Source organism: Pseudochaenichthys georgianus, unplaced genomic scaffold (genome assembly GCF_902827115.2).
Source record: "Pseudochaenichthys georgianus unplaced genomic scaffold, fPseGeo1.2 scaffold_432_arrow_ctg1, whole genome shotgun sequence".
Classification (NCBI taxonomy): domain Eukaryota; kingdom Metazoa; phylum Chordata; class Actinopteri; order Perciformes; family Channichthyidae; genus Pseudochaenichthys; species Pseudochaenichthys georgianus.
This window is the reverse complement of record NW_027262997.1, coordinates 74,489-96,061: the sequence shown is the minus strand read 5'-3', so window position 1 is coordinate 96,061 and position 21,573 is coordinate 74,489. Positions and strand designations below refer to the sequence as shown.

Sequence of the window (21,573 nt, the reverse complement as noted above, 5' to 3'; positions counted from 1 at the left end):
TCTCTAATTCTTCTAATTTCTCAATAGCATTTATGATGCGTGTGTGTGTGTGTGTGTGTGTGTGTGTGTGTGTGTGTGTGTGTGTGTGTGTGTGTGTGTGTGTGTGTGTGTGTGTGTGTGTGTGTGTGTGTGTGTGTGTGTGTGTGTGTGTGTGTGTGTGTGTGTGTGTGTGTGTGTGTGTCACTTGCCTGGTTAGATGCTGCTGGCTGAATTTCCGTCTCGCTCGATTGGGCCCCTTCCTCCCCATCTGGTGTAGGGCAGTCTTTGTGAATGGTGGCCCCGTCCTTGCTGTCCCCCTCTGCCTCCACTGCCAGTGTTCTGTGAGCAGTCCCATAATCCAATGTTCAACACTGCCACACTTGAAATATCTTTCGTCAAATGAAGGTCTGGCTTCTCGTCCTCTGCCTCGGAAAACCTCCACTGCCTCTCCCTCAGTATTGTGAGTGGCCAGCATTTTGCGTAGCTTGCGCTGTGTCTCCGTTGAGAAAGGCATTACTGAGGTTTGTCTCCCAAACACCTGCTTGGTCTCCTAGGGCATCGGGTTTGTTTATCCCGCTGTTGTCCCCATCTACTTGGGCCTGATGGGGGTGGACGAGCTTGGAGTTGATGCTGACTCCATGGCTGGGGCTTGTAGTGGTGGTGGAGGTGGTTGAGGTGTTCCAACCGGATTGCCAGGGTTGTACGCCGGAGGAGGGAAGGATACCCAGTCGAGGAGAGGTCATTCAGGCCTGCAATGGAAGGACACAGAGATGTCTGGGGTTTAAATGGTTTTGGAAATAATATATTTTCCTTCTTTTCTTCACATTCATCTTCAACCTTAATATTTTATTTAATGCCCAAGGCCAACTGCCTTTTTTTTACTCCCCAGTATTATAAACACTTTCTGTGAGTGTCCAGTTTCCTATAAGTCTTTTACTTTAACTTTATTTTTACCCTTCATTCCATCTTCATGTTCTTGTAATTTATCTCCCAGGTTTTTGATTTTTAATTTACTCAAAGAACCTCCCTTAGGAAATCCGAACATTTCCGTCCATATATTTAATTTAGACAGACTGTCCTCACCATATTTTGCTCGCATGACATCCACAATCGGACCATCAGGAGGGTGTACAAACCCCCTACTCTGCTTTGCTCCCATAACAAAGTATTTAAGTGTTATCAAAACACCCCGTGTTACCAAAACACTATTTTGTCATCCGTCGATGATACAGATATCCCAAATATCCTACTTTCGAGCAGTCCCTCTCATAAATGTCATGTCGAGTTTAATTACGTTTAACTTTAAACAATTTAGACTCTGTACATCTCACCGAGTATTGAAAGCCCTTTGAGTTCGTTGGATCTCGTGAAGTCAATCGGTTCCACCCCCCCGCGCTGGTCCTCTCGTCCCGTACGGTTTCTGTCGAGGTCGAGGAGGATCCGAGGATCCTGGAGCGACCACCAGCGTCCGGAGGTGTCCCCAATCGAACTTGCAGAGATCCTGCCGACAACGCCACTTGTTATGGAAATCTAGGACCCAACACGGCTGGAGAGTACAAGTCAAAGTGATACAAAGTAAAACAAAGATGATGCGGGTCGGCTTCGCGGGTGTTGCATAATAAATATATTAAAATAATAATAATTTAGTTTAATGTTTAAATCCTCCGACTTCTCCCCCGCGGGACCGTGCATAATCATAACCTCTGCAGCGCATCAATCTGCTGCTGTGCGCGCCACATTCGAAATGGCTGAGGTGAAGCTCTCTAGCGGAGAATACAGCATTTTCAATAACACTTCCTCAAGAGTGAAATCCAACGTCTGGGAGGCTTTTGGTGTCATCCTAGATGGAGAAAATAACCAACATCCCACTCTTTTTGAGACAAATATGCAACTGCATGTGTTAATAATTGCACGTTTTCACCGGTGTGACTAAAGGGAGGAGGGGCTGGATGAGGCCGGAGGGCGCGCTGGATGAGGCCGGAGGGCGCGCCGGAGGGCTGGATGAGGCCAGAGGGTGCGCTGGATGAGGCCGGAGGGCATAACATATATATGTTGTGTGGACAGCGGCGCGGGGTGTAGATCTGTAGGATATCTTGGAGGTAGCTGGATGCCAGGTGGTGCAGACACTTATAGACATATGTCAGGATTCGGAATTGGATTCTGAGATGACAGGGAATCCAGTGCAGCTCAGCGAGCACTGGCGAGATGTGGTCGTCTATGGAGCTCTAGAGATGAGACGCGCTGCATTGTTCTGTACTAATTGCAGGCGATGGATTTGTTGTTGTGGAATTCCTAATAACAGAGTGGAGCAGTAATCCATGCGCGAAGCAACAAGGGTCTGGACTGCTGCCTTGTACACATCTCCAGTGATGTACTTTCGGATCTTTCCAATGTTCCGAAGGTGGTAACTGCAGCTTTTCACTATGCCAGATAACATCCAGCGCGCCCTCCGGAGCCCTCCGGAGCTCATCCAGCGCGCCCTTCGGTCTTTAGTCACACCCCGTTTTCACTACTCATATATAGGCTAGGCTATGCGGGTTCGGGTTGGGTTGCGGATCTTGTGCCGACGGGTCGGGTCGGGTTACGGAACTAATTGGCAATATGTGCGGGTAGCGGGGCGGGTTCGGTATTGCACGTCGCGGGAGCGGGTCTTGAAAATCAGACCCGTGCAGGACTCTGCATCAGGCACCTTCAAGTTAAACAATACTACAGTAAACAATTAACACAGTAGGCCTAAATTATGTGGATTAAACCACATTTATTTCGTTAAAAAATAAACGAAATATGATTTTGTTTAAAAGATTAAATGTCGGCCGAGGCTATATACAGGACTGTCCTGTACACAACGCCAAATGGCTATATACAGGACGGTCCTGCACAGAAGCCCTGAAATGGCTATATACAGGACGGTCCTGTATATAAGGTCTCTGAAATGGCTATATACAGGACGGTCCTGTATATAAGGTCTCTGAAATGGCTATATACAGGACCGTCCTGTATATAAGGTCTCTGAAATGGCTATATACAGGACCGTCCTGTATACAAGCTCCGAAATGACTATATACAGGACCGTCCTGTAAACAGCTCTCTGAAATGGCTATATACAGGATGGTCCTGTGGATAAGATATCTGAAATGGCTATATACAGGACCGTCCTGCAGCTAACGTCAAATGACTATATACAGACCGGGCTATTATAGCATGCTTAAGCAAGTTTCGCGGGTGGTAATGTAGGGATAGGATTCACAGATAAATATTCTCACGACAACATTATTTTCAATGAGTTTCCCCTCAATATAAAATTGTGGCAATTAAATCTCTTTCCATGCCAATTGCTTAGCTTTTTATGCTGATTTCAGTCTTTTTTTTGGCTTATCTTTTTATGTTGTTTCAATCATGTTCTACTTTATATTTTCCAATGCAAAATGTTTTACTTGTAAAGGATATCACTGCATACTTTAAAGACTACTCGGTTTTATTAAAACTGAATGTTTTTTTTTAAAGAATACGCCGACATTTCGTTGACGTGTAGTGATTTTGCATTGAAAGCAACACAAATCATTTATTGGCTACGCCGGCATTTTTATTTTAGAAATCGGAGAAACCGTCTTTTGAATTGTATGTAGTATGCTGTACATTTTTGTAATTTATCCTGCTGTAAACGTTAAGTGTACATCAATTATATCCATATTTCTGTAGACTACATAGAAAGCGACTCGATTTTTCTGCCGATAAAGACGTGAAAATCCCATGAAATGTCAGGTTTAATTTCTAAAATTGGTGAAGGTCACCCTCTGGTTTCAAACTGGAACACATTTGATACCTTATCTTGTCATTTCGTAAATCAAAGTGCTGGCCCCTTGCCACAATACAATCTATTTTTACCAGGCAATTAAATTAATATCACATTACATTAACGGTAGTTAGGTTTTGAATTTTGCCTGTGATCAATCTGTTATTGTCGTTTTTGCTTAGAATACTATATATACAAATAACCAAATTAGTAATTTATAAGTTAACGGGTGAGGCGTGTTAACACCGGTTGATCTTCAGCGCGACCTTTTAAACATAACAAGTATTAGCTCTTCCATGAAGCTTGTCTACCGCTAACAAATTATTTTGTTGTTATTAAAAAACAAAAGTTAATGCCAGTGAAGTAATATTCGGAGAATCAAAGCCGTATCGACCATGCTGCAATGATTTTCATGGTTGAACCCGTTAAAGCTGGTCCATCTTTCATGTAAGAGCTACTAGTATACGCAATGTGAAAGAGTGCACGTTTCCTAAAAGGGTACGTGGTTTCTAATTATTCTTAATATCAAATAAATTGCTCGTTAGTTCTTCACTTTGATATGAATTCTTTGAAATACCAATCCGCAGTTGTCAAATACCGGTTAGGTGTACCAAGTAGAATTGTCAATACTTTGATGAAGAGAACTAGTTGGATACGGGCCATATTACACAGCTATCTTACGTGCGTATATATTTTTAGCTCATCCGCAGATGTGTAGTCCGACAGGGCAGGTCTTTCCGAATTTGTTTTTATTGTGGAATAACATCAAAAGGTATGTAATAAGTTCATACACTGATTTTTCCATTTTAATATTCGGATGAAAGATCATTTCTCCACCAAAAAGGACAATGGTTATTTGAGAAAAAAGAAAGTAAAATAATTCAACAAATTAACGTATTTATTATATAACAACACAGAGTTCCCAGTTTTTCTTGAATATATCATTTGGCATTACGTCTATTATCACAATGATCACTACAGTCATACCACCAATTAAAAGTAAGACAAACACGATCAAGCAAACTGGTGCAATCTTACTTCATAGACAAAGTGTTACAACTATAAAAAAAACACACATAAAAAACTAGTCGTAACTATACTGAGTGTTATCTAGGTATCGGTAATACGGGAGATCCGAGCTCTCTAGGTTTCCAGTTACGTTTAGCGCTATATTGTGACGTCAATCTCAGAAATGTTAGGCAACGTCACATTGTCGGCGATCTGACATGTCAGTAAAAGGCTCTGTGGATTATTGAAACAACTACATCAGCTTTCCGCGATCAGCTTTTTTACGTTTTTACCGACAATGTGACGTTGCCTAACATTTCTGTGATTGACAGAGTCATTTGGTGATGCCATGTTGACACCCAAAAAGGTTCGAGGCCTAAAACCAGCTAAGGACTTGACTCCTATGCCAGCTCCAGCCCAGTGGATAGATGAAACATCTGGTGTGGGCTTTTCCTTTGATGATGACTTGCTCACACCAAGAAAGGAACTTACAGAACCAGCTGAGGATACAACTCCAGTGCCGTCACCAGCCCAGACTTTTTCATCCCCATCTACTCCAATTTTACTATCACACATCAGTATACCACGGGCAAGGGAGATCCGAGCTCTCTAGGTTTCCAGTTACGTTTAGCGCTATATTGTGACGTCAATCACAGAAATGTTAGGCAACGTCACCTTGTCGGTAAAAACGTAAAAAAGCTGATAGTGGAAAGCTGATGTAGTTGTTTCAATAATCCACAGAGCTTTTTACTGACATGTCAGATCGCCGACAATGTGACGTTGCCTAACATTTCTGAGATTGACGTCACAATATAGCGCTAAACGTAACTGGAAACCTAGAGAGCTCGGATCTCCCTTATTGGATAGGTTTCTGCAACAAACTCGGTAGAAATGGAATAACTGTCTCTAATGAATTTACAATAGCAACACCTAGCTAAAAAAAAACCTCAAGATATGTCAAATACTATTTGTTGTCATGAAGCTATTTAGGGGTTTTTTCAGTCACACTTAATGTTGGTTATTTTTGACATGCACTGTTATTCAGCCCTTCCATTTTATGTACAGTTTACTGGGAAGTATCAACACAATCCCGACAACGCCATTATTTGTTCTGGAATACCTCCCTGGAGATGGAAGCACAGGTCTTATGGTAATAGTCATCACACCCACCACACTCGGCCATTTTTTCTTCTCCATTGTCTGGCAGGCGGCAGCTGCACCACAATGGGACCTGAACAGCTTTCACTGTTTTGCTTTTGACAGTGACAGAATAAGATGGGAAAGGAAGCAAGACCGCATCTTTTAGAGCTTGCAGGAGGTGCGACCTCATCTCAGTTTGTTTATAGTTGCCTGTACTGGGATCTCGCCCATTGCACAGATCAGTGGCTTCTGCTATTGCAAACAGACCACAGTCAACACCACCTTGCTGCCTTTGGAACTTCTGAATTGTAACATGCATGCTCCTTTCATTGGTCATGATGATGGAGGCAATCTGCATCTTAATGTACATGGGGACAGATGAGTACAATGAATCGTAGAGTTCAACTGTGTTGTCTCTGCTGAAAAGATTTCCGACTGTCACCCAGTGCAGCGATCCATCATGCAGCACTTGAACAAAACTACCATGAGCAATCTCAAAATGAAGCTTTGTTCCCAGGACAGGATCTTGAAGTCCTTTCATTTGTGGGAACTGATCCTTCAGCATTCGAAGGGCAGCAGCAATATGAATGTCAGTAAGCATGGAAGTAGGTGACTTAAAGACTTTTTCAAAGTTATGAGTATTATATACAGTGGTCCTTGTGTCCCTCTTGTTTGTTTGCTTTTTATGCATTTTTCTTCCTCTGGACATAAATACATTTTCACCTTTCTTCACTTTTGGTTTTGTTTATTTTTTCTCTGACATTTCCTTTAACAGGGACAGACAGCGGCAATCTTAGAGATTTCAGTTGTTTTAATGCATTAACTGTGTTCTCAGCACCACCTGTAACAATGTTTGAAGTCTTTTTATCTGCTTTATTTCTTCCATCTTCCTGCTTATCTTCTTGTTCCCCGGCAGACGTTTTGGCGACATCAGCTTCAGACTGTTCATGGAACTCAACCTGGATGTCCTCAGATGTTTCTCTGGCAACTTCATGCTTGTCTTCAAAAAGTCTACACCTCCGTTTAAAAACCGGGGATGCCCGTGGTATACTGATGTGTGATAGTAAAATTGGAGTAGATGGGGATGAAAAAGTCTGGGCTGGTGACGGCACTGGAGTTGTATCCTCAGCTGGTTCTGTAAGTTCCTTTCTTGGTGTGAGCAAGTCATCATCAAAGGAAAAGCCCACACCAGATGTTTCATCTATCCACTGGGCTGGAGCTGGCATAGGAGTCAAGTCCTTAGCTGGTTTTAGGCCTCGAACCTTTTTGGGTGTCAACATGGCATCACCAAATGACTCTGAAATGTCCAAGGACAGGCCCACACCAGATGTTTCATCCATATGTGCATGATGTGAATCCTTAGCCAGAGATTCTCCATGTTCAATGAGATTACATGTATCTACCGGTACTTCAGGGGACAGTGAGTTATTCTCAGTTTCTTCAGATGGAACAATAAGAACTTTCTTGTTCTCAAGCCACAATTTGTATAATGTCACGAGTGTGTCATACTTCTCATTGAACTCTCTGGTACCCTGTGTAGATGAAAGGTCAGCAATAGACTGACAGACAAACATCATGTCTTTGTATTTTTCTGTTTTAGTCTTTGCAGATGGCTTTGTCCTCTTAGATATATGAACCAAATGTTGACTTGGCTCCTCATTAAGGACAGGAGACTCTTCATTGGTTTCCATAATTCGCTTTCTTTTCTGGACCCCAGTTAACTGCAGCTGACAGGTTAACAGCCATCTATCACTAACATCATCACATGAAAACAGGTCCTGGCCATCTACAAGTCTTTTGGCACATTTGTGTCTACATGGCAGTTCCATTGTCTCTTTCATGGGGCAGTGGCAGCCATCTCTGGCATAACGACTCGTTTTCAGTTTGGCAGCATCTAACTCTTTGATAATTATGCCAGCTGAGTACGGGGTCACGGTTTTCACGATTAAGTCTTTAGTGGGACAGCTGTCACCGAGAACATACTGTGTTTTGTACGCCTGGTTGAATTCTTTGTGTTTCATTTCTGCAATTTTGTTGTCGTGGAATATTAGGAGTCTCCTCACACAGGTTGACAGCGTCATCTGTCTGTCCAAGACATATTTTATTTTCTGGTTGTGTGATTCCATTCTATTATTTGTTGTGTTGCCTAGATTAATGTGTTTCATGGTCAAATAATACGCCCAGAATTTCTTGCAAGTGCCCCAGTTTTTATGATAGTACTTGATGAAGTCATCAGTTGACACTGCTGTAAGGTGCCCAACTGCCCTTTTAAAGGAAGCTCGTGTCTTTGCATAAACAACGGACCTGAATGCCTTATTAATAACTTCTTCGCTTTCTGTGTCAATAGACAACTTGGAAACATGACGTCGGACAGCCTGGAAAACATGGAACTTGCACAACTGTATAGTTGCATGGGGCATGACATCTTGCACTGCCCCGATCTCGCTCATGTCTTTGTCTAGAACCACCACCTTAACAAGCTGGATATTGTGAATCCTTAAAAAGTCAGACATAAGTGGAAAACATTTTTGTGCTCTTCAAAAAAAAAGTTCTTTATATATTAGGGTTTTAATTGTCTTTTGTTATTAATCAGGCCTAATAAAAAAATGTGTGTCGAAATGTGTGAAAAAACAAACATGTCTCAGGTGACAGGTGGGGAATATTTATGTACCTGTCTCCACCAGAAAGCAACCCATACATATTTATTTATGTATTTATTTGATATGTATGCCATATTGTCATGATTATGACCTTACAAAATGTTTCGGAATTTAGCCTGGGGGCGGGGCTAGGGGTGAGATTTTTTTTAATTTCTTCTCATTTCCGATAAAAGCATAGCCAACTGTTTGTCCAACACCATTTCCATCTTCCACTAAAAGTGAAAAGAGGGGCATCCTTAATGTGTTTGTTCCATAGGTGGAATCAATCATAAGTATTTCTGGAAATCTTTGAAACACCTCTCTCATTTCTGATGTGACAATGAGGAGATATTCCAACGTTCCTTCTTCACTGGTCTGTACAGAAATGAATGCACCTGGGTCACGAGCACCTGAAAGACCAAAACATTGTAACTTCAATTATACTGCTCCATAACCATGACATCAACATTTAAGGAGACCAATTCAAAAGAATGGAAAACAAAACAAGAAATTCATTGAATTGTAGTCCCCCGCTTTTCCAGTGTGGTTAAGTAGTATTGATAGTGTTATATGTTAAGCTGTCTGATATATTCCATGGCCGTGTTTGAAAAAAACTTAATTTGTGACTCCCCCCCCCTCCTCTCCCCAGGGGGGGCACTAGATTACAATCTAAAAACTTGAAATCTATTCCCCTTTTTATTACCAGTCCTATTAGATATATTACGCTATGTTTGAAAATTGGGCTCCGTCCCCAAGTCCCTCCCCCCTCCCCCCTCCCCTGATTCAGTTGATTTTGAATTTGAAATGCATCTAATTCTTGAAGCTCATCCAGTAAGATCTCTTCCTCAGACTTCGCTCCATATAGACGTTTCTTCATGCCTTGCCTTATGTTATGGATGTCCTTGTTAGTAATAAACTTTGAGCCAGTGGACTGAATGTGGTCCCGTAGATACTTGACTTTCACACCCAGTTGCAGCATTGTTTCCACCTTATCTACATCGTCTTTTGCCAAATGCCTTGAGCCAGGATACTGTCTGAAAATCTCCCTGAAAAAGTTTATTATAACCAATCAATCACCTGACATACACTGGTACAGATTTTCATAAAGACACAATAATTAATGCAAACATCAGCATGATTAGACACATACATTTATTTTATTGCCTGGTTTAGAAAGTTTGTCAGGATTTTTCACTTTGTCAAAACTAGAGCTCTGCGCAGGCGATGGCACCACCATCGCATATCCCCGTGCAATGCATTCACCCCTCCTCATGAGTGAAAGCAAACTGCAATTGCATTTTATGTATTCTATTTACCATTATCTTCAATGTATCCCCCCCAAGCCCTTAGCCCTCTCCAGAGGAATAGATTATAATTTAAATACTTGCAATGCATTCCCCTTTTCAATACCTCCTATTTGATATATTGTATGACTGTGTTTGAAAAACCATAACTTTGAGACCCCTCCCCCTCCCCAGATTATAATTTAAATACTTGCAATGTATTCCCCCTTTCATAACGGCCTATTTGATATACTACATGACTGTGTATGAAAAAACTTAATTTTGGGACCCCTCCCCAAGGGGGATAGATTATAATTTAAATACTTGCCATGTATTCCCCTTTTCATATATTACATGACTGTGTTGAAAAAAAAATCCTTTTTGACCCCCCCCCCCCCCCTTTTGTTACCTCCTACAAAAAACCTCACCCCTAGCCCCGCCCCCAGGCTAAATTCCGAAACATTTTGTAAGGTCATAATCATGACAATATCGCATACATATCAAATAAATACATAAATAAATATGTATGGGTTGCTTTCTGGTGGAGACAGGTACATACATATTCCCCACCTGTCACCTGAGACATGTTTGTTTTTTCACACATTTCGACACAATTTTTTTTATTAGGCCTAATTAATAACAAAAGACAATTAAAACCCTAATATATAAAGAACTTTTTTTTTGAAGAGCACAAAAATGTGGTATTATGCAACCAACCTGCTTATCTCATGATTGTGTGACAAGTTTACTGTCACAATGACCAGCTTCTCTTTCTCTCTATCAACAGACAGACACTGAGGTTACGTACTGTAACCCAGCTTCTATGAGTATAGGCGCAGCCCTCTAAGGCTATCGCTATTGGGTAATCCCACTGCACGTGTGCAGCACTGACAGACTTAATCCACGCCCACCTATGACGTGGGCCCCACCTCCGGCCTCACTTCCGTATAAATAGGAAGATGGCCCGTCCAACTGCTCCCACACAAACAGCTTTTCTTCAGCTATTCGCGGAGCCAGTGGGGCCCGAACCTTAGAGGGCTGCGCCTATACTCATAGAAGCTGGGTTACAGTACGTAACCTCAGTCCTATTTCGTATGAGGCTTCGCCCTCTAAGGCTATCGCTATTGGGTTAAGGGCGAAGCAGGATGTAGTCCACGCCCCACTGGTCCGTCCGTAACCAGAAGCACAAAAACCCATCTACTCAATTAATAACCCATGCGAAAAAGAAGGAGCGTCACAGTCCCTGGAAATATAGCATTATTCCAAATGAATATTCTCTTTAAGGGAATGAAGGTGAATACCCGTCGTTTAAAAAAAGTAGAGATAAACAAATCCCACTTGTTAAAACGATAAAAGAGGGGCAAAAGGGGCAGCTCTCTGAATGCCGATAGGCAGGAGAGAGGGCACGCCGTTTAGTCCCTGACATTACTCAATCTGACAGAACAGCAGTACTGAATGTGTAAGAGAGGAATGGGAGACATCCCTCAAATAAAAACGAATAAAAGAACAGGGGGAAGACCAAGATGCAGCAGTGCAAATGTCTCCCACTGTCATTCCTCCATTCAACGCCATAGAGGTTGAAATTCCTCTGGTGCTGTGCGCTTTGATGTTTTCTGGGGGATCCACCCCAGAGTAGACATACGCCTGTGACACAGCCTCACACAACCAGTGTGACAGCCGCTGTGCAGATAGAGGCTGCCCTATTGAGTGCTCTGTAATGCACAAACAGGCGCTGAGACTTGCGCAACGTGGCTGTGCGTGCAATATAACATGACAGCGCACGTACGGGACAGAGGAGATGAGATGTGGCTTCTTCCTCTGATGTGTGAGGAGGAGGGAAGAAACCATCCAAAGTGATCCCTCTCGATTTAAAAGAGCTTGTGATCACCTTTGGCATAAAAGCCGGTTTAAGGCGCAAAACAGCTGAGCTGCCATCTCCTTGGATCCGGAGACATGACGGAGCCACAGAGAGAGCAGACATATCACTCACCCTTTAGCTGATGTGAGAGCCAAGAGCAGCGCTACTTTGGCTGACAAGAACTTCAGGGGGACCTGATCTAAAGGTTCAAATGGAGCTTTACTCAGTGCGCGTAACACTAAGCCAAAACCCATTGAGGCGCCAAAGCGCGTGACACATGTCTGAGTCTCTGTGCTCCCCGTAGAAAACGTTTTGCCAGAGGGTGACTAAACACCGTGCTGACCCCAAACCTACGTGGCAAGATGGAATGGTAGCAGCATATGTTTTTACCGTGCTATAAGCCAATTCCTGTCCAGCAACAGCTGGAGGAACGACAGCATGAGGCAGGGGGGCCAACGGGGTCCAGGCTTCTCCCTACACACCACACGGAACGCTGTCCATTTGGCTGTGTAGGATGTGTGTTCAGCAGCTGCGCTGATCGAACACCTCCCTGGCGATTTATGTAGGCCGCCGCTGCTTTGTTGTCTGTTCGAATCAACACATGTTGATTGTACAGCAACGGGACGAAGTGCTGGAGCACTTTCCATACGGAGAGTAATTCCAGCACGTTATATGGAGAGACATGTGACCCGGCCACCGTCCCCCCACTGCCTGCGACCTGCACGTTCCTCAGCCTGCGAGAGATGCGCCACTCTGCTCAGGGGCACCCCCACTGACGTGGATATTTTCCCAGTGGGTCAAATCCAAAACCACAGAAAGAGGAATGTACACCATGAGTCTCCTCTGACGCACGGGGTCGATGCACAGGCGAATAAACCACAGCCGGTCGTCCAGGTAAAATAACACTCTCATCCCCATTCTGAGTAGCTGCTCCCACTGTCTCCACCCACTATGAAAAAGTGTGTGGAGCCAGGAATGAGAAACACAGGAAATTCTGTGTTTCGGGATGATGGTTACGTGGAGGACTGCATCCTTCAGGACTATGGATGTGCACCTCCCTGGTGAACACTCCAGCACCTGTTTGATCGTCAGCATGGGAAAAGGCCATTCCCTTGTTGGACACTGACAGATCGAGGATGGGTCTCATTCCCCCCACCCCGTCTCCTTCGGGACCAGAAAATACCGGGAGTAAGAAACCCTGATTTTCTTCCCCATGAGGAACCCTGGAAAAAAGCTTCCTTTTAACCAGAGTTCCTGCCGCTCTGCACGGAGCGCGAGACACTGTTCCCGGGATGACAGGACTTCCTGTATCCCGTAGAACTGCGGGGGGGAGAGGCGAACTGCAGAGATTACTCTCTGCCCATCCGCCTGCTCATCCATCTGTCCATCAGACACACGCGCCGCCACCCTGAGTACCATCCAGTACTCTGATAGCGCCAGGTGTACATTCTCTGGATGTGCTGTGGTTGGTGGCAAACCACGCCAGAGACCTCCACACGCTGCATTTCACACAGGCTCTCATTATGTCGCCGTTTAGGAGAAGACTCGTAAACTGCGCATTCACGCTCAACATCACTAAGGGATGAGCGGAGGTGTGTGCAGTGCTGTCCACCCGAGGTGTAATAATGGCCCTCCGTGGGCTTATTACGACCATGGGTAGGAGGTACGTCTGAGACAGAGGAAAAATACGTGCTGCCTAAACCCAACATTTTAAAAGGTAGACGGATTGAATAGTAAGCCCTGCTGTTTTATTAACCGATAAGTTAAAAAACCCAGCCGGCTTAGGCAGCGAGCCATGCTGCCAAGTAACCAATAGGCTATTGGCAGCCGGCTTAACCGGGGAGCCTTGCTGCATATTATATTCCATCTGTCCATTGAACACACGCGCCACCACTCAGCGCGCCAACCTGCTCTGGATGTGCTGTGGTTGTCATGGTGACGAGCCACGCCAGAGCCCTCCAGACGCTGCACCTCACACAGGCTCTCATTATGTCCACTGTAACACATTTTCCTGTCAAACAACAGTAAAGCGCCGGCAGTCTCTTCACAGACGCCTGCACTTCACTGCCATACCATCATTAACAGTAAAATACCGGCAGCAGAGACGCCAGCAATACACTGAAATGTATACAGTATTAATACTGTTGAACAATTTCAGTTTATTACTGTAAAAAATTAAATAATTCACAGAAACATTCTGGTTATAGGGGGCTGCCAGTAGATTAGTGCCGAAAATCGGCTGAAAAATAACAGTAATTGCTTACAGTGTTAAACTGGACACCGAGGTGCGTTCACGCTCAACACCGCTAAGGGATGAGCGGAGCTGTGTGCAGTGCTGTCCTCACTGTAATAATGGCACTCGTGGGCTCATTACCGTGTGTAGGAGGTAGGTTTGGGACAGAGGAGAAAAACTGAGCTGCCTAAAAACCAATAGGTTTTAAAGACAGCCTATTTATGCAGCGAGCCATGCTGCCTATAACCGACAGGTTAGGGGCAGCCGGCTTACCCGGTGGGCCTTGCTGCTTATTATTATTCATCTGTCCATCGAACACACACGTCGCCATTCTGAGTAATATTCTGAGAGCGCGCGACATGCTCTGGATGTGCTGTGGTTGTCATGGTGACGAGCCACGTCAGAGCCCTCGCCGCCGTTGCCCGTGAAGCAACCCAAGAGGGGCCCGGACCGAAAAGCTGCGAGGGGGCCTCCACACGCTGCATCTCACACCAGCTCTCATCCTGTCTCTGTTTAGGAGAAGGCTCGTAAACTGGACATTGAGGCGCGTTCACGCTCAAACCCGCTGAGGGAATGAGCGGAGGTGTGTGCAGTGCTATTCACACAGTGCGTAATAACAGCCCTGGGCTCATTACGACCGTGTGTAGTAGGCACATCTGGGACAGAGGAAAAAACCGTGCTGCCTGCTAACCGACAGGTTAGGAGCATCAGGTTTAAACGTCAAGCCTTGCTGTCTAATAACCGCCTGGTTAAATACAGCTGGCTTGCGCCACGAGCCCTGCTGCATGCTGACTGACAGGTTACAGCCGGCTCTTGCACCTCCACACGCTGTATTGCACAGTGGCTCTCATCATGTCGCCGTTTAGGAGAAGGCTCGTAAAACCCGGACATTGAGGCGTGTTCACGCTCAAACCCGCTTGAGCAGGGCTGCCAAGTTTCAGTAAGAAGTAGGAGTGAGACTTTTGGGGTTGATGCGTTCGACGGCGATTTTTTTTGGCCTTTTTTAACGTCGATTTAGAGGAATATCTCAATTTAAATTAACATTAAGACTGTTGTGATGTCTTCACCCCCATGCCAGCTGCTCTCCCTGCACTGTCGGCCTTCTCATGCTTATATAGTGTTAATAATTGACCAGCACAAGTAGAAATGAAAACAATTGTAACAAGAAAAAGTTTAACAAATAAAATACATTTATTTATAAAATGTCAATATAATGAAACAATAGCAGCCTTTTAAGAACCAATAGCAGCCTTTTCCTTTAGTGCATTTTTTCTTTAAGTGTAACAACATTAGAACCTGAATAATATATATATAATATATATTATAAAAAAATAAAGTGCATGTCTTTGTTTATGTTTTTTTCTTTTACATGACATGTCTCATGTTGTAGGTGTTTGTGGCTGATGTTGATGCCTTGATGACAGAGGGAGGGGGCTCCCATTTGAAACACTGTGGCTCAAGGTTTGCCATCTTCACAGTCATGATGGATGACAGAGTTCCATCAAGAGCCAAACTGTTTCGGGTTTTGGTTTTGTTCAGTCCCACCACAGAGAACACTCGTTCAGCATCAGCATTTGAATGCGGAAGTACCAACACCAACTTGGCAATACGAGAGAGCCTCCCAAATCTGCTCATACCGGTCACCTTTGAAAAATGTAGGAAGCCTAATTACTCTCAAGTATTTTTGTATAGAATTAAGTTGATTACGTCAATGGGTATTTCAAAGGGTGCAGTAATTCTTACCTTATTCTTCATTGATGCCATGTTCCCCCAAAAGTTCTCTATGTCGAACGTGGCTGGGTCTTCGGGCATGGCAATGTCCATGGATTGGTAGTCCAGAAACTCCTCACCCAGTTTGTCACGCTCGTCAGGTCCGTTGTATGGGAGAAGTTCAGGAAACCTAAAAAGAACACAATGTGCACTGATCTGGTAAAGTAATGTAGCTGAAACAGGTTGTTTTTCAGATGTGGTCATTAAACTTTACAATCTATTAAGAAAATGCCAAAATGTGCCAAAATGTGCCAATAGTCTTTAACCTGCTCTACTTATTAAGTATATTGAGATAACTTGTGTTGTGATTTGGCACTATAGATAAATGTACTTGACTTGATACCCCAACTAACCTGTGGACAAAGTACAAGGCGTCTTCCACTCCACACTCTACCCTCTGCTGGACATCCAGAAACATGGCATGTTTTATGAGGGGCTCTCTCATGGGGAGTTTCTTCATGGCAGACTCCACAGCCCTCACCAGAAACGCCACTGCTGCCTGCTGGAACCTCTGCACTTGCTGCGGTGTAATGTCTCCTGCATCAAGGAGCCTGTTGAGTGTACCTCGAGTAGTGAAGCCGATCACCAGCTTTTCTCCTACGAGAGACACAATAAATCAACAACGTCACCTCATTAAGGTGCTGTATGCGATTCTGGAGAAAGATTGATGCAATATGTTCTCATTCCCAACACCAACATGTCAGTATGAGACTGGGAATAAGACCGGTGTTGAGTCACTTTAGCAATCATCAACAACCACAATAGCTAACTTGAAAGCACCCCTTTAAGTATCTTCATCACATCAGTGACACAAGGTACAGTCACTCATTTGGGCTAAAAGGATAACATAGGAAAGTCCTGTGGACTTGTTTCCATTGTGGTCGTGTGTGATGAGATGAGATGATCAAACTCATAACTTGTCTGCCCAAGCAGCCCTCTAACAAACACCAACAGTACGATGTGAGTGAGATCAGTGAGTGGATAGTGTGTGTGCATCTGCTGATGTGAAACTTGGAGGATTGCCTGGCAGTTGGTTTGATGGGTCCTTATAGAGGATGTCATGCAATTCCTAGTGCTGCAGTGCTGCAGGCTTCAGAAACTTCGAAAGCAACTTGCGGATGAAACTCCGTATCTACAAATTTGTATTTCAGAAAAGATTTTCAAAATTAAATTTAATCTAGAAGTAGAGTGCTAATGAAAAAAGGAACAAACATAGTACATTATTACTAGCATACTGTATCCCAACCTTCGCAATGTACCTCATCATGTAGAAGGAAGATGGAGCACTTCTCTCTCTGGAGGAGGTTGAAGGTGGAGAAGACTGGCAACATTGCTTGATAGAACAGCAGGTACACCTCTGTCATTGGGTTAGAGAATGCTTCCAACAGCCTCCTGAACCACGGTTGTTTCTCATCTGTGAATACAAAAAACACAGGTTGTGCATACTACATACATTTACTTTTCAGTCTGTTATAATACTCGTTCGTTCATTTGGATCATTGAAATATAATGCCTACCTGATGACTTGAAGTAGCTGGCCAGTGGCTCATACTGCTGCAGGGTACGAGTCAAACACCTCTCCAGGCTCAACCATGGAATGGAAACGTGCATAAGTATTTCTAAATACTCGCTTCCATGGAGCTCACAGAATTCTATGACAAGAATGGGACATCTTAATTTCAATTTAATTTAACTCCTCTGCATTTCATTTGGACTGCACATACCTGTCAGGTAACCTTTACGATTGGTGCTTCCTTTAAACCAGTATCCCACATCCACAGTCAGATCCTCTGGATCAAATCCACACACCTGCAATACATGATTTATAATCACATGACTCCACAGCATAACAAACAACCTGTTAGACTTGACATTAGGCATAACGGATACGGTTGGTCATAGAAATCACACATGATTCAACTCACCTCCAAAAAGCCCAGGCCAACCTGTTTGGCAGTGTTGTGGATGACGTGACAGGGCACCCATGGATGTAGATGTCTTCTACATCATCATCTTCTGTCTCCTCTGCAGTCTCATTCTCTGTGCCCTCTGGACACTCATTTTCCTCCACTCTGTCATTCACTGAGAGATCCAAAGCCTCCTCCACTGTTTCCTCTGACCTGGCAAGTTTGGCCCAGAATGACAGCAGATCTCTCTGCTGCTTCTTCTTCTTCTTATCTGACATCTTTCAGACTTTCAAACTAACAGACAAACATCAGACATAAATCGAAGTACAGTTAAGGAATGAATGATCCAGTCTTAAAAGATAGCTACATGTTACTGTTTGATTGATTGAATATTTTATTAGACAGAAATGCAAACAACACAGGTACAGTACTGTAAATTCCCTTAGCTCATAGCAAGCATCCATTAGCTCACACACGCGGGCAGAGCCTAGATGGCGGATAGTGTCAGCCCGGCAGCCGAACCTATAGGCTCGGCTGCCGGGCTTACACCGGGCCCCGCCCTGTCTCCCCCGTCCGGAGGAGAGGGAGGATGGGGCCGGGGGAACCACATAGTGATCCGTGAAGGGAGGGGAAGGAGTCGCCTGACTGCTGCCCGCCACTCGGATCCAATAATCAAGGGCTTGGCCAATCATCCCCGGCCGCAGCCGCGAGAGCATTCGCTCTCTGCTGTCTGTGGGCCAGAGGAAGACGGACACAATGAGTGCGCGACACCTGGAGATTGAGAGCCGCGTTTGCTTGCTCCAATCCCCGGCAGGACTCACCTGTATCGTCTGTGTAAAGCCGCTTCCTCCCTGGAGCGAGCCAGCCACAGCCGGTCGTAATTCATATGTCGGCTAACCCCGAGCCCCACCCTGTCTCCCCCGTCCGGAGGAGAGGGAGAATGGGGCCAGGGGGAAATGTTTGCTTTCTAGTAAACAGCTCTGAAAAGAGCTTGTGCCTGTACAGTGCTTCTGCAACGGAGTGCTGAAGAAAAATGGGAGCAGTTGGACGGGCCATCTTCCTATTTATACGGAAGTGAGGCCGGAGGTGGGGCCCACGTCATAGGTGGGCGTGGATTAAGTCTGTCAGTGCTGCACACGTGCAGTGGGATTACCCAATAGCGATAGCCTTAGAGGGCGAAGCCTCATACGAAATAGAACACTCTTCCTGGACAGCCCTGCTTGAAGGAGCTGAAAAAGACAACAAAAAACAGTGCCATAGGATATGCTGCTTAATATATCCAGTTGTTTGCACTCAATAACCCTTGCCATGTCTTTTATTTGTATATGTTAACTAGACATGAATTTGCACAGCAAATTCGAAGCACCCCCTTGGTTCCTCAAGATACCCTTCAATTTGATATACAACACGACTACAGGGCTAGAAATATCACCTGTCTACCTTTCCCTGACAGGCGATTTTTTTGAGGGACAGGTAGAATAATGTTTTACCTGTCCCATGTGACAAGTACAACAATTATCAGAGATTTCTGTTAAATACTATTGCTGCTACACTATAGCTAATTAAAGCAAAGCAATAGGTCATTACTATGTATATTATATTTGATATATTATCTTGTTATCTTTGAAACATTTTTAAATGTCATAATTATGACAATACATCATATATATCAAGACATAAATAAATATGCACAGGTTGTGGTCAGATGGAGACAGGTAAATAAATATTCCACCCGTCACCCGAGACAGGTACGTTTTTTCAAACATTTCGACCCCTGGACTATATTCGATGAAGTTTAAAATGTGACCTCCTCCCGCCCCATCTGATACTTCCTTTTTGAAATGCATCTGATTGAAGTCATTGAATTAAGCATTTGAGTCACCATTTATTCCCATATACTGATCTAGAAATTGCTTACAATAAATACACAGGTTATTTTATGATATGTTATTTTCAGAGTTGCAAAAAAGTTAAACTTGTTTACACTGCCTTAGGGGGTGCTATAAGTTAGCTAATCTTATTTACAATGCCCAAGCCCCAAGGGCATTGTTCACCTAATCATCTTAGATAGGTGATATGCACACTGATAGTGATAGAAAAGAACAGTCTTAAGGCTGATGCTTATTATTGAAGTGGAGCTTTCCTAATTTGGGGACAATTAAATTAAACTGGACAATCATTATCAATCAGTGGTGTTATAAAACTACATCCAGCTTAAGGTTCCACGGGCCACTTTGGTTTACAGTAGGAAATTTGACATCCTCATACACATGCGCACGGAATTTGTGACAGAAGAAATTACATATTATTAATTTATGTTGTTAGTAATAGTACTGACTAGATGATGTAATTAGAAATGTTGCCATTTTAACATTAATTAAGAATCCCCTCCCCCAACACAATTATTTTATTCCTACCATAAAAATGTTTTATGAATTGTGAATAGGTATCCTAGAGGATAAGTAATCGAGTAAATAGGTCCCCCCCCAATATTTTATTTTTGGGGGAAATGACCCGGGGGGAAAGAAATTCTGAAATGTTAAATTAGTAGCATTTGGGGGGTAAGGTTTCTCTCCACATTGAGATGTAGGCATTTTGCTGAACTCAGGGGCATCAGCGGGAAGAGGTGTGGTGTCTAGTTCCTCTTGAAGTGGAATAATGAAAAGCATGTGTTTTTCATTCTTTGAAATGCCCTTTAGCATTTTTGCTGTGTAGCCTTCGGACTCAGGTGGGATCACAGAAAGTTTTCTCTGGCCACTTCCTCCTTCAGTATTTTTTTTAAGTGGGAAGTGAGCATACATCAATTTATTTGTATTTGTTTTCAACATTGATTAAAACATAAAAATAAAAATGTAGTTGGGCCGGCTCTGGAGCCGAATCCATGGCTGCCGGGACCGGTTCTGGAGCAAGAACCATGGCTGCTGGGGCCAGAACTGGGTCTGTAACCATGGCTGCTGGGGGTTGAACTGGTTCTTTAACCATGGCTGCTGGGGGCTGAACTGGTTCTGGAACCATGGCCCTTTGGACTCGTGCTGCTAACCTGGCCTTGCGACTCCTTCTTTTAGGAGCCGTTTGGAGGCTCTGTGGACCTCCAAAAGCCAGACGAGTACCAGCGAATGGCTCCTGGACAGTAGCAAACACTGGGTGAGAAGCAGGGGCTGATGCCAGACGGACCACACCGATGCGTGTGGTATCAAAAAGGGAATTGGGAGACCTGGGTCTATCAGGATCGGGAAAACAAACCGTGAGGTAATCCAAAAGCCAGGCAGGTAAGAATTTAACCAAATCTTAATTCTCCATCGTAATCTTGCATGCATCTGCCAGAGAAGCCTCTCGCTGCTGAACCCTGACCGCTCCCATCCATCGATTAGCGCTGTTAGTCAAAGAGAAGGTATAATCCAATAGTTCCTGCTCAAAAGGATCTGCTGGGTCCATATCTCTGGTCAGTTCGTACTGTTACGGTATGTGTAGGAAGCAGGACCCAAATGCAGATTGAAGTGACAAAAATAACTCCTTTATTTCAAGGCTAAACTATTAGCAAAGACTGAACAGAACACTCACCGCCGACCAAGTCATTACTTTTTTTTTTTTTGTTAGAAAAATCATCATTTTATATTTGATTGCGATACCTTGTATTTACATAACGTAACTGTGGCCATACATTTTAAACAATAATCATGCAACACATGACAGATAAGAGAAACAAGCAAAATGCACTTGCCCGGGATAGACTAACAAAAAACCCCTTTGGACTTCATTTTGATAGTCCAATCACAGTAAATAATGATACAAAACCACAATATGAGAAACCATTTTTTATTTTCAAAACACAACAAAAGCCAAAAAAACAACAAACACAATTAATTAATAATAAAAAGGTAATCATTTTTGCATAAGCCACACTTTATGTTTATCAAGCCACTCCACACCATACTCCCACCGCACATGTTAGCCAACTCCATC

General features: G+C 43.8%; 1 pseudogene; it reads right to left on the bottom strand.

Annotated features, from left to right (window-relative positions):
* Nucleotides 1-722, bottom strand: part of LOC117442451 (sodium- and chloride-dependent betaine transporter-like) — a 38,910-nt pseudogene extending 38,188 nt beyond the window's left edge.
* Nucleotides 723-21,573: the final 20,851 nt, after the last annotated feature.